The sequence below is a fragment of the Chiloscyllium plagiosum genome, chromosome 17 (genome assembly GCF_004010195.1).
Source record: "Chiloscyllium plagiosum isolate BGI_BamShark_2017 chromosome 17, ASM401019v2, whole genome shotgun sequence".
NCBI lineage: Eukaryota > Metazoa > Chordata > Chondrichthyes > Orectolobiformes > Hemiscylliidae > Chiloscyllium > Chiloscyllium plagiosum.
Genome location: NC_057726.1, coordinates 2040231 through 2051988, shown reverse-complemented (window position 1 = coordinate 2051988; position 11758 = coordinate 2040231). Strand labels below are relative to the sequence as shown.

Sequence of the window (11758 nt, the reverse complement as noted above, 5' to 3'; positions counted from 1 at the left end):
GTGCACACTTATCCCTCTCCATCACTAGAGTAAAAGTCACCGAATTGTGGTCACTGTCCCCAAAGTGCTCACCTACCTCCAATTCTAACACCTGGCCTGGTTTGTTACCCAGAACCAAATCCAGTATGGCCTCACCTCTTGGCCTGTCTACATATTGTGTCAGGAAACCTTCCTGCACACATTGGACAAACACTGACCCATCTAACGAACTCGCGTTATAGCTTTCCCATTCAATATCAGATAAGTTAAAGTCCCCCATAACAACCACCCTATTACTTTCACTGGTTCAACCCAGGTTCAATGCCTAAAAATGAAGTGTCAGCCTAGTGAAGCCACCAAATAGGACTACTTGCCACACAGCATAAGCAGCAAATGATAGAGCTTAGCGATTCCACAACCAATGGATCAGGTCTGAGCTCTGCAGTCCTGCCACATCCAGTTGTGAATGGTGGTGAACAACTAAACAACTCACTGGAAGAGGAGGCGGCTCCACAAATATCCCCATCCTCAATGATGGAAGAGCCCAGTACATCAGAGCAAATGGTAAGGCTGAAGCTTTCACAGCAATCTTCAACCAGACGTGCTGAGTGGACAATCCATCTCTGCCTCCTCCAGTGGTCCTCAGCATTACAGATAACCATCTTCAGCCAATTTGATTCACTCCATGTTGTAGTGATTGTAATGAGGTCAGCCAGGTGGACCTCATAGCATTAGTTCCATTATTGTTTAATGTGGTCCAATAAGGGAGCCCTGGCTGACAGTGCTTTTGCTGGTAGTCTAGTGGTAAGGATTCTGTGCTTTCACCACTGTGGCCTGAGTTCGATTCCTGGTCAGGGAATGATTTAGAGGTGCTGGTGTTGTACTGGGGTATACGTTGTTAAAAATCACACGACAGTTTATTTGGAAGCTTTCGGAGTGCTGCTCCTTCATCAGGGGATTGTGGAGTATAAGGTTGTAAAAACAGGAGTGTAAGTGGGCCTGGGGAGGGTAGGTCAGTACGCAGGGTAGCCAGAGAACGGAATGCTGACGAACTGTCCTGCAGGAAGGCTAGTGAAGGACGATCTGATCAGTATGTGGTGTGGACGGGTGTCGGATGTATGTTTTATAGCTGTATTGATTGCACTGTCTTGTCTGTGTTTGTTACTGTTACCTTTTGACTGAAAGTGGGATTTGAGGTTTGTCCTCATTTCCCTGAAAACTGGTTGAACGGTGGGGTGTGGGGTTTGGCTTTTCTGCCCCTTCCCATTTTTGTGAACTGTTGTTCTGTTTATTGTTAATGGTATTTTGTACTGTTTAATAAAACAAGAGTGTCAGAAACCCTGTCACTCAGAGCTGGATCAGTGTCAAAGAGCCTCTCCAGGTAAATAAAGGGTGACTTGGTAATGCAATACTGGCCTCTGGGGTGTTATTTGACGTGCAATATCTGGAAATGGTTGGAGGTCCTGACAACATTCTAGCAATAATACTGAAGACATGCTCCAGAACTTGTTCCCATACAGTAATACTGGAAAAGCACAGCAGGTCAGGCAGTATCCAAGGAGCAGGAGAATCGACGTTTCGGGCATAAGCCCTTCTTCAGGAATGAGGAAGGTGTGCCAAGCAGGCTAAGATAAAAGGTAGGGGGGAGGGTCGTTGGAAATGCCATAGGTGGAAGGAGATTAAGGTGAGGGTGAAGGCGGAAGATGAGGCGCTCTTCCTCCAGCCGTCGTGTTGCTATGGTCTGGCGACATCGCCAAATGTGTTTAACAGGAACAGAGAATGCTGTGTAAATACAACGGGTCTGGCAACAAGTGACGAGAAAAAAAATACTATAAATGTTGAGTCTCGTGACCCTTCGCTATGTGTCTCCAGTATTCCTTATGTTTGATTTCCAACGTCCACACTTGTGTGCCTATTCTCACATTTGACGAGATGCAATTCGAAAACAGTGCTGAATTGATGGAACATGTTTATTGTCTTTTAGATCTCAACTGGAGTAACAGTGAGATACTGTTTGGAATTCCGTCGACCAGCTCCCCATTACACAGTGTCCAGAGTAGATGCCACTGCACTGGAGCAGAACAAAAACCTGGGGAAGCCCAGGAGAATGGAGAAGGAAATTCTCAGCCATTCTGTGGCAATATGAAACATCAGGAAGAGAAGGTAACAGAGCAGTGGCTGGGAATTTCACATCCTGAAATAGCAAATGAAGTTGAGGAAACTGTGAACTGGACAGAGATGAGAGGGAATCACACTGAAGTTGGCGTGAGGCTGGACAGCCTGAGAAATGGACAAGGAGTTGCCACAGAGGGGGAGGACCACAGGAAGTGTCCTTCCCCTTTGGCTCACAGTCAAGGGCTGGTCTTCTCTGCTCTCCATTTTGACCAGTCATGTAATGAACAGTTTGAGGATTGTATGAGGAAGTTGTCCCCTCCCAACCCACTCCAATCTCAGGTTATCAGTACCAGCCCAGTCCCAGTGTGCCCCTCAATCCAGACCCAGGCCAATAAACCTCTGTCCCAACCAGTCGCCTCCACAGGACTGGGGTTAAATGCTGACCTTTGTCCTGGTGCATCCCATTCCAGCACATCATCACCTTTCCAAGTACACAGTGACTACTCTCCTGATTCAGGATTACTGTCACTAAACCAGCCTGGACAAAATGGCATTGATCTGCAGGCCCTGACAGCAGCCCCAATCTCACCAGCAGTACAAGCAACACTTTTACATTCTCCCTTGTTTCAACCCAAGATATTCCTGCTCAGACTAACCACTGACCAGAATGCCCAACCATCAGTATCCAACAGACTGAGTTCACAGGGGAACGGTTCATATGGAGTTGGGGACCATTACCAGCTCAGTGAGGCAGATAATTGCAGAGGACATAATGCACGCACCTTACCATGGTCGCTCCGTAAAAGACCTCCTCAGACTCCTAATGATCAGATGCTGTTGTACAACAGCTTCAACAGAAGCCTACTTTTCTCTAGTGAGGAGTCATCTCAATCTGATAACAGTGACTCTGAATACCTCCCCTATGACAGACAGATAAAACATCCAGGCAGATGGAATAGATGCCAGAAGAGAAATTCAGTCAGGCAAATAATTGGGGCCAAATAAACAGGTCATTGTTTGTTTTAAAAGGTTTGTTATAAAGGGGAAGGAGTTGTGTCACAGTTGTACAAATCTTTTGAGTAATCTGTACAAGTCTGTGCACTGCACCTTGGTATGACAGTTTGGCCTTCGAAGGAGTGCAGTCAAGATTCCAAGCCTCCAAAAGCTAAATTCTGAGGAGACATTATTAAACTAGTCATTTATTTCCTAGAATAGATAAGGTTAAGAGTGTTTTGACTGGAGTATTCCATTAATAGTGTAGCTAAGTAAACTGACGGGAGCCTAGGATTAAGGAATATGTCCCTAAAATCAGCATTAGCCCATCAGGAGTGTAATGAAGGAACATTCACCCACAGGATGAGGAAATATGAAAGGTGCTGTCTCAAAGCAGTCGATTCTAGCTCAGCTAATTTTAAATCCGTAGTTTTGTTTGTCAAGGACAATAATGAATGTGGAGCTAATGCAGGATGATTGCAGTTAGGATACAGATCAGCTGTGACCACATTGTTCGTGTCCACCTCCCCTGAAGGGTGAAAACGCCAATACGTTTGTGCCTCATTTCTCTGCAGCTGGTTACTGGACCAAGCAGAAAGAAGCTGCACCCCCACTGCAGGTGTCACACTGACTGTAAAACGTGTATAAATTACAACTGCAAATGTCCTGGCATCTGATTAAAATCAGTGAATCTCAGCCCGTTGTCTGTGCCAACTCTGAAAGAACTATTCAGTTAATCCTACTCCCCTGCTCTTTACCAAAAATCTGCAAATTTTTCCCTTCAAGTATTTACCTAATCCCTTCAATTAGCCAAAATTTAATTTCCATGATGATGATGTCCGTGTCCATCATTACAGGTTCATCATAATGATGACATCACTTGTATTTAAACCTGACTTTTGAATAAGTTCAGAGTCATGTGAACAGACAAATGAGGAGTAGGCTGCTGCATTCAATAAGGTCATGGCCAATCTAATTACAGTCCTATCTATCCCTGATTAAACTTTCACCCACTTTGCTTATCGAAAATCTATCTCCTGCTATCCTAAAAATATGCAAGGACTCTGTTTCTGCCACATTTTGGAATTCACTTCCTCAAAAGACATTCGACCCTTTGAGAAAGTTTCTGTTAATTTCTGCCCTAAATGGGTGACTCCTTATTTTTAAAGAGTGATCCCTATTTCTAGATTCTCCCAAAAGAGGAAATCTCCTCCTTTTCACATATTGCTGTACAGATACATCAATCTTACTGTTAGCTTTCTGAACAGGGCAGCTCAGTTTATTCTAAATGAAGATGGGGACAGTATTAATCATGAGTTATTTATTGTGTTTCTGGAGTTTTCACTACAGGAACCTGTTGCCATTGTATTTATGGGTCTTGCCTTAAGAGACTGTGGACAACTATTTATTAATGGATCACAAGTTAAATACTGAGGAATTTCATCTTTTTATTCCAGTGATTGATTATGGTCTTGATGTTTGTTATAAAACTGAACTACAGTTGAAATGTTAACATTTTGTAATTGTTTTACTAAATTATTGCATTCAAAAACCTAATCCGTCTTTTGTCAACTCCATCCTTGCAACAAATTCATCCATTTTAATTCCACTGCTATTACCTAAACAAGTGGTTTCACAGCTTGTACTATTTTTGGTTATTTTCCCTTTGTCCAGAACCTCCCATCCATATTAACACTGACAGATGTACCCTCTCTGGTTGTTTGCTTTTACTGACACCAAAGGGCAGAGCTGAAGTAGCTCAGTCAGAACAGCATCACACTGAAGATCTAAAGGCTGTTGACCTAATACTGGCAGTGGAGGAAGGATGGCCTAGTAATCCAGTAGACCCACGCACTGACTGGTTATGGAATCCCAAGAGTGTGTTAGGCCATTTGGACCCTCACATCCACACCAACCCTCCAAAGAACATCCTACCCAGACCCACTCCACTACCCTACCCCTGTAACCCTACATTTCCGATTGGAAACCCACCTAACCTGTGCATCTTTGGACTGTTGGAGGAACCCATGCAGACATTGGGAGAACATACAAAATTCCACATAAATAGTTGCCAGAAGGTGAAATTGAACCTGCGGGTGGCAGTGTGAGGCAGCAGTGCTAACCACTGAGCTGCCCCAAGGCTGGTAACTGAATTTAACAAGATCTCACTGATACTAGAGGGCATAGGCTTAGGGTGAGGGGAAAGATATAAAAGAGACCTAAGGGGCAACTTTTTCACAAAGTGGTACATGTGTGGAATGAGCTGCCAGTGGAAGTGGTGGAGGCTGGTACAATTGCAACATTTAAGAGGCATCTGGATGGGTATATGAATAGGAAGGATTTGGAGGGATATGGGCCGGGTGCTGGCAGGTGGGACTAGATTGGGTTGGGATATCTGGTCGGCATGGATGGGTTGGACCGAAGGGTCTGTTTCCATACTGTACATCTCTAGGATTCTTGGATAAAGGGCACTTGTGATGCAGTGGTAGTGCCCCATCGCTGAGCCAGGGGGGTTAGGCACTCCTGCTCCAGAAATATGCTGTTATGGCTGAGCAGGCTCATTGGGGAAAAGTGTCTTCTTCCTCAGCATGTATTTTAAGGCTCCTGTCAGTGGTAGTAATCTTACCTCTGACCTGAGAGCCCCAGATTCAAGACCATCCTATGCAGTGTTACCTCTGTACAGGTTGATTAGAAAATCTCACCGATGCACAGTACAGTCATTCCGTCTGCTGCTCCCAGACCTATTATCCATATCACAGCAGCCTTACAAAGAACATTATAACACAGAAACAGGCCCTTCAGCCCTCCAAGCCTGTGCCGAACGAGATCCTCTATCTAAACCTGTTGCCTATTTTATATGGATCTGTATCCCTCTGCTTCCTGCCCATTTATATATCTGTCTAGATATATCTTAAATAATGCTATCGTTCCCACTCCTACCACCTCATCTGGTAACACATTCCAGGCACCCACCACCCTCATTAAAGAACTTTCCACGCATATCTCCCCTAAACTTTTGAACTTGTGACCCCGAATAATTGAGTCCTTAACTCTGGGGGAAAAAACCTTTCTTGCTATCCACCGTCTATATGTCTCATGATTTCATAAACCTCAACCTCTGTCTTTCTAATGAAAATAATCCTAATCTACTCAACCTCTCCTCATAGCTAACACCCTCCATACCAGGCAACATCCTGGTGAACCTCCTTTGCACCCTCTCCAAAGCATCCACATCCTTTTGATAATGTGGCAACCAGAACTGTATGCAATATTCCAACTGTAGCTGAACCAAAGTCTTATACAACTGTAACATGACCTGCCAACTCTTGTACTCAATACCCTGTCTGATGAAGGAAAGCATGGCATATGCCTCCTTGACCATTTTATCAACGTGTGTTGCCACCTTCAGGGAACAATGGACCTGAACACCCAGGTCTCTTTGCCTTGCCCAATGTTCATCCAGAAGTCATCACCTTCACACAAGAATGATGTGTTTATCCACCTCTACTGTAGAACTGTAACAGGGATGGAAGCTGTATTCTGGGAACCTGTGCCCTAGGAAAGGTATAGAATTTCACCAGTGTAAAAACAAAACAAGATTAACTTCTATAATCCAGCATTTTACAGACCTTTGTAGCCATGGCTCAGTAAACCATCAGTCAATGAAAGCAAGCATGCAGTAACAGCAGGCAGTGAAGAAAGCTAATAGCATGCTGGCCTTCATAACAAGAGGAATTGAGTATAGAAGCAAAGAGGTCCTTCTGCAGCTGTACAGGGCCCTGGTGAAACCACACCTGGATTATTGTGCACAAATTTGAGGAAAGACATTCTGGCTATTGAGGGAGTGCAGCATACGTTCACGAGGTCAACTCCCGGAATGGCGGGACTATCTCATACTAAAAGATTGGAGTGATTGGGCTTGTATACGCTTGAGTTTAGAAGGATGAGAGGGGATCTGATTGCGACGTATAAGATTATTAAAGGATTGGACACTCTGGAGGCGGGAAGCCTGTTTCCGCTGATGGGTGAGTCCTGAGCCAGGGGACACAGTTTAAAAGTAAGGGGTAGGCCACTTAGAACAGAGTTGAGGAGAAACTTCTTCACCCAGAGAGTAGTGAGTGTGTGGAATGCTCTGCCCCAGAAGGCAGTGGAGGCCAAGTCTCTGGATACTTTCAAGAAAGAGTTGGATAGAGCTCTTAAGAATAATGGAATCAAGGATTATGGGAATAAGGCAGGTACAGGATACTGATTGAGGATGATCAGCCATGATCATAATGAATGGTGGTGCTGGCTCAAAGTGCAGAATGGCCTACTCCTGCACCTATTGTCTTTAATAGAAATTCAAGCCAATATTCCCAGTGTCCACGGTACTATTAGGAGGATGTGTTTTCCTGATGTCTTGGCTAATACCTATCTCTACCATCATCACTAACACAGTTTACATGGTCAGGATCACATTGCTGTTGGGAGGAGCTTGCCATGTACAAATCAGCGATTGCAGTTTCAACATTATCCTTCCAAATAAAGAACTTAATTGATTATAAAGCATTTAAGATATTGAGATTGTGAAAGCTGCTATGTAAATTTAGGTGCTCTGTTCTGAATTTAGAGTTTGTTGGGAGCTCACTGTCTGGAATGAAGGTGCACATTGCAATGGAAAGCCACGCCATGTAGAAACATAGAGAACAGGGATAGGGAGAGGCCATTCAAATGTCATCAAGCTCATTACCACCATTCTGCCCTCTACTTATCTCCTTGCCCCAACACAAACAATGTCACTTCATCCCTTTAGCCGCAAAAAAATACCCCTATCGCCTTGAAAACACACAGTTTTAGTCTCAACCACTTTCTGTAGAAGTGGATCCACAGGTTCACCACTCCCTGGATGAATACATTTCATTTCAGTCCTAACAGGTTTACCCTTTATCCTTAAGCCATGGGCCCTAATTCTGGATTCTCCCGCCATCAGGAATATCTCGTCTGTCTAGACCTGTTAGAATTTTATAGGGTTTCTGACATCCTCCTCACGACTCATCCTTCCTTCCAGCTTTGTGACATATGCAAATTGAGTAATGATGTTTATTGTGATTAACTTGGGCCCTCGTACTGTTCCTCGCAGTACCTTGCTAGTCACTACCTGCTATTCAGAAAAAGATACATTTATTTTGACTTTGTTTCCTGTCTGCTAACCAATTTTCTATCCACCTCAATACTACCCCAATTCCATGAGCTTTAATTTTACACACTGCTCACACACAACTGTACTCTGTACATCCTTGAAGAATTCCAGTAAATTTGTCAAGGCTGACTTCCTTTTTGTAAATCCATGCTGACTGGGTCTGTATCTACCACTATTTTCTAAGTGCTCTGCTATAAACTCCTTGATGATTAGACTCTAGCACCTTTCCCACTACTGACATCAGACGTACTGGTCTATAATTCCTTGTTTTCTCTCCACCTCCCTTTTTAAATAGTGAGGTTACATTAGTTTCCCTTCAATCTGTAGGAATTGTTAAGGGTCTAAAGAATCTTGGAAGATGACCAACATATTCACTATTTCCAGGGCTATTTCTTTATGTACTCTAGGATATGGAGGTACCAGGCCCTAGTGATATATCAGCCTTCAGTCCCATTAATTTCCACAACACCATTTCTCTAAGACAGATTTGCTTCAGTTTATCCCTCTCAACCCTGTGTTCCCCAACATTTTTGGTATGTTATTCATGTCCTCCTTTGTGAACACAGAAATGAGGTATGAATTCAATTTGTCAGCTATTGCTTTGTTGCCCCATGATAAAATTCCTCCCTTTCTGACTATATGGGATTTTTGTTAGTTTCCACCAATACACATACTTTTACACTTAGTTCTTGCATTCCCCACAAGCTTACTCTTATACTTTATTTTCTCCTTAATCAATGCCATTGGTGGTTCTTTGCTGCATTTTAAACCGTTCCCAATCCTCAGGTCTGTTGTTTATTCTTGCCAATATGTATGTCTTTTTTGCACGTATTCCTACCTCTAACCTCTCTCTTAAGCTATGATTTGCCTACAGTTCTCTTTGCATTCTTGCATCAGATTGGAATAAACAAGTTCATCCATTCACTCTTTTAATGTTTGTTGTTGTTTCTCCACTGTCATTCTTTCAGTAACATGGTCCAAGCCATCAGAGCCAACTCAGAAGTAATAGCTTCCCGTATTAATATTCTTCCTATACTGTCAGTGATGAGGGGGACTGTAGAGAAAGTCAGGTGAGGACAGTATAAGCTCACAGTCAGGCTGACAGGTACAGTGTGTATATTATTGTTTGATAAATTTTGTTAGAATATCCACATAGTGGAAATGGTTCTAATTTGGTTACCTCAAACTAGTATGCCAAAGTTTACATATGCCAAATTTGTCTGTCACCGTCCAATTCTGTGCAGTGTTTCCAGTAATGACTGGATTTGGGGTTTGATTTTGTTATGGTGCACTCACTTTCAGAGGTTAAAACAGAGAAACAGTCCATTCTCTCATGGCTGCCCATCAGCTGACTGTCTACAGCACAGGTAACTGGGAGAAATCAATATGAAAAATAAATTACTCTCAAAATCTTAACACCAGTTCAACATGAGAGAAATGGAAATTTATTCAAAGTTTTGCAGAATTGCAATTTATCACACCCACAACTGGCACATGGATACAGCAGTCATTTCAAGCATGTTATTCCACAGAAAGACTAGTTGATGACAACTCTGTTTCATGTTTAAGACAAGTTTGCATTGTTCCTGTTGGGCTGAGTCTGGGTAACACACACAATGTTGCAGATCCTTGGATCACTTTTTTGGATCAAACCATCTCCCTTGAACAGGAGTCTGATTGGACAGGATCAAAGGATCACAGAATTCTTCCAACACAGGAGACTGCCATTCAGTCCATCATGTCTGTGCTGGCCCTCTGTGGGAGCACTTTAGGTCTTGTTATTCTCCTGCTATTACTCTGCACATTTTTACTTTTCCAAAAACAATCCAATTCTATCTTGAATTCCTTGACTGACCCTGCCACCACCACACACTCAGGCAGTGCATCGTAGATCTGAACTGCTTACTTCATGAAAACGTTTCGATCAGGCTGCTTTGTTCTCTCTACTCTGATTTTGTGACTTTGCAAATGGGAGTTGGTGCTAATTTGCCAGGTTTTCTAAGTTCTTTTCTAGGGCAGTACCATGTCTAAATGTAGGACCATCTGAGTCTTTGTCCAACAAAGGCACAGGGAAATCTTCTGGCACCAATGCCAATATGAAGCAGCAGTGTGCTTTTTTTAAAAAATTCATTTGTGGGACTTGGCTGTCGCTGGCTGGCCAGCATTGATAGCCCATCCCTATCTGCCGTTGAGGAGGTGGGAGTGAGCTGCCTTCTTGAATCGCTGCAGTCCACTTGCTGTGGGTTGACCCACAATGCCAGTAAGGAGGGAATTCCAGGATTTTGTCCCAACAACTGTGAAGAAAGTCAGGATGATGAGTGGCTTGGAGAGGAACTTGCAGGGGGTGGTGTTCTCAAGTACCTGCTGCCCTTGTCCTTCTAGATGGAAATGGTTGTGGGTTTGGAAGCTGCTTTCTAAGGATCTTTGGTGAATTTCTGCAGTGCACCTTGTAGATAGTGCACACTGCTGCTACTGAGCGCCAGTGGTGGAGGGAGTAATGTTTGTGGATGTGGTACCAATAAAGCGGGCTGCTTTGACCTGGGTGGTATCAAGCTTCTTGAATGTTGGTGGAGCTGCACCCATCCAGGCAATGGGGAGCATACCATCACACTCCTGACTTGTGCCTTGTAGATGGACGACAGACTTTGGGGTGTCAAGAGGTGAGTTACTTGCTGCAGTATCCCTAGTCTCTGACCTGCTCTTGTAGCCACTGTGTTTATGTGGTGAGTCCATTTGAGTTTCTGGTCAATGGTAACCCCAAGGATGTAGACAATGGGGGGAATTCAGTGATGGTAATACCATTGAATGTCAAGAGGTGGTGGTTAGAGTGTCTCTTATTGGTGATGGTCATTGTATGGCATTTGTGTGGCGCGAATGTTACTTGCCACTTGTCGGCCCAAGCCTGGATATTGTCCAGATCTTGTTGTGTTTGAGCACGGACTGCTTCAGTATCTGAGGAATCGCGAATGGTGCTGAACATTGCACAATCATTGGTGAAAATCCCCACTTCTGACCTTATGACAGACAGAAGGTCGTCGATGAAGCAGGTGAAGAATGTTGGGCCAAATCACTAGCCTGAGGGACTCCTGCAGAGATGTCCTGGAGCTGAGATGACCAACCCTCCACAACCACAACCATCTTCCTTTGTGCCAGGTATGACTCTAACCAGCAGAGTGTTTGCCCCTGATGCCCATTTATTCCAGTTTTGCCAGGGCTCCTTGATGTCAAATGCAGCCTTGATGTCAAGGGCTGTCCCCCTCCCCTCCCCTCTGGAATCCAGCTCCTTTCTCCATGTTTGACCCAAGGCTGGAATGAGGTCAGGAGCTGAGTGACCCTGGGGGAACCCAAACTGGGCGTCACTGAGCAGGTTATTGCTGAGCAGGTGCAGCTTGATAGCCCTGTTGATGACCCCTTCCATCACTTTACTGAGGATGGAGAGTAGGCTGATTGGGAAGTAATTAGCCGGGTTGGATTTGTCCTGCTTTTTATGTA

General features: G+C 44.0%; 1 protein-coding gene across 1 annotated transcript in view; it reads right to left on the bottom strand.

Moving 5' to 3' along the window:
• kiaa0513 (KIAA0513 ortholog) overlaps positions 1–11758 on the bottom strand; it is a 125409-nt gene that overhangs the window by 35425 nt on the left and 78226 nt on the right. The window lies entirely within an intron of this gene.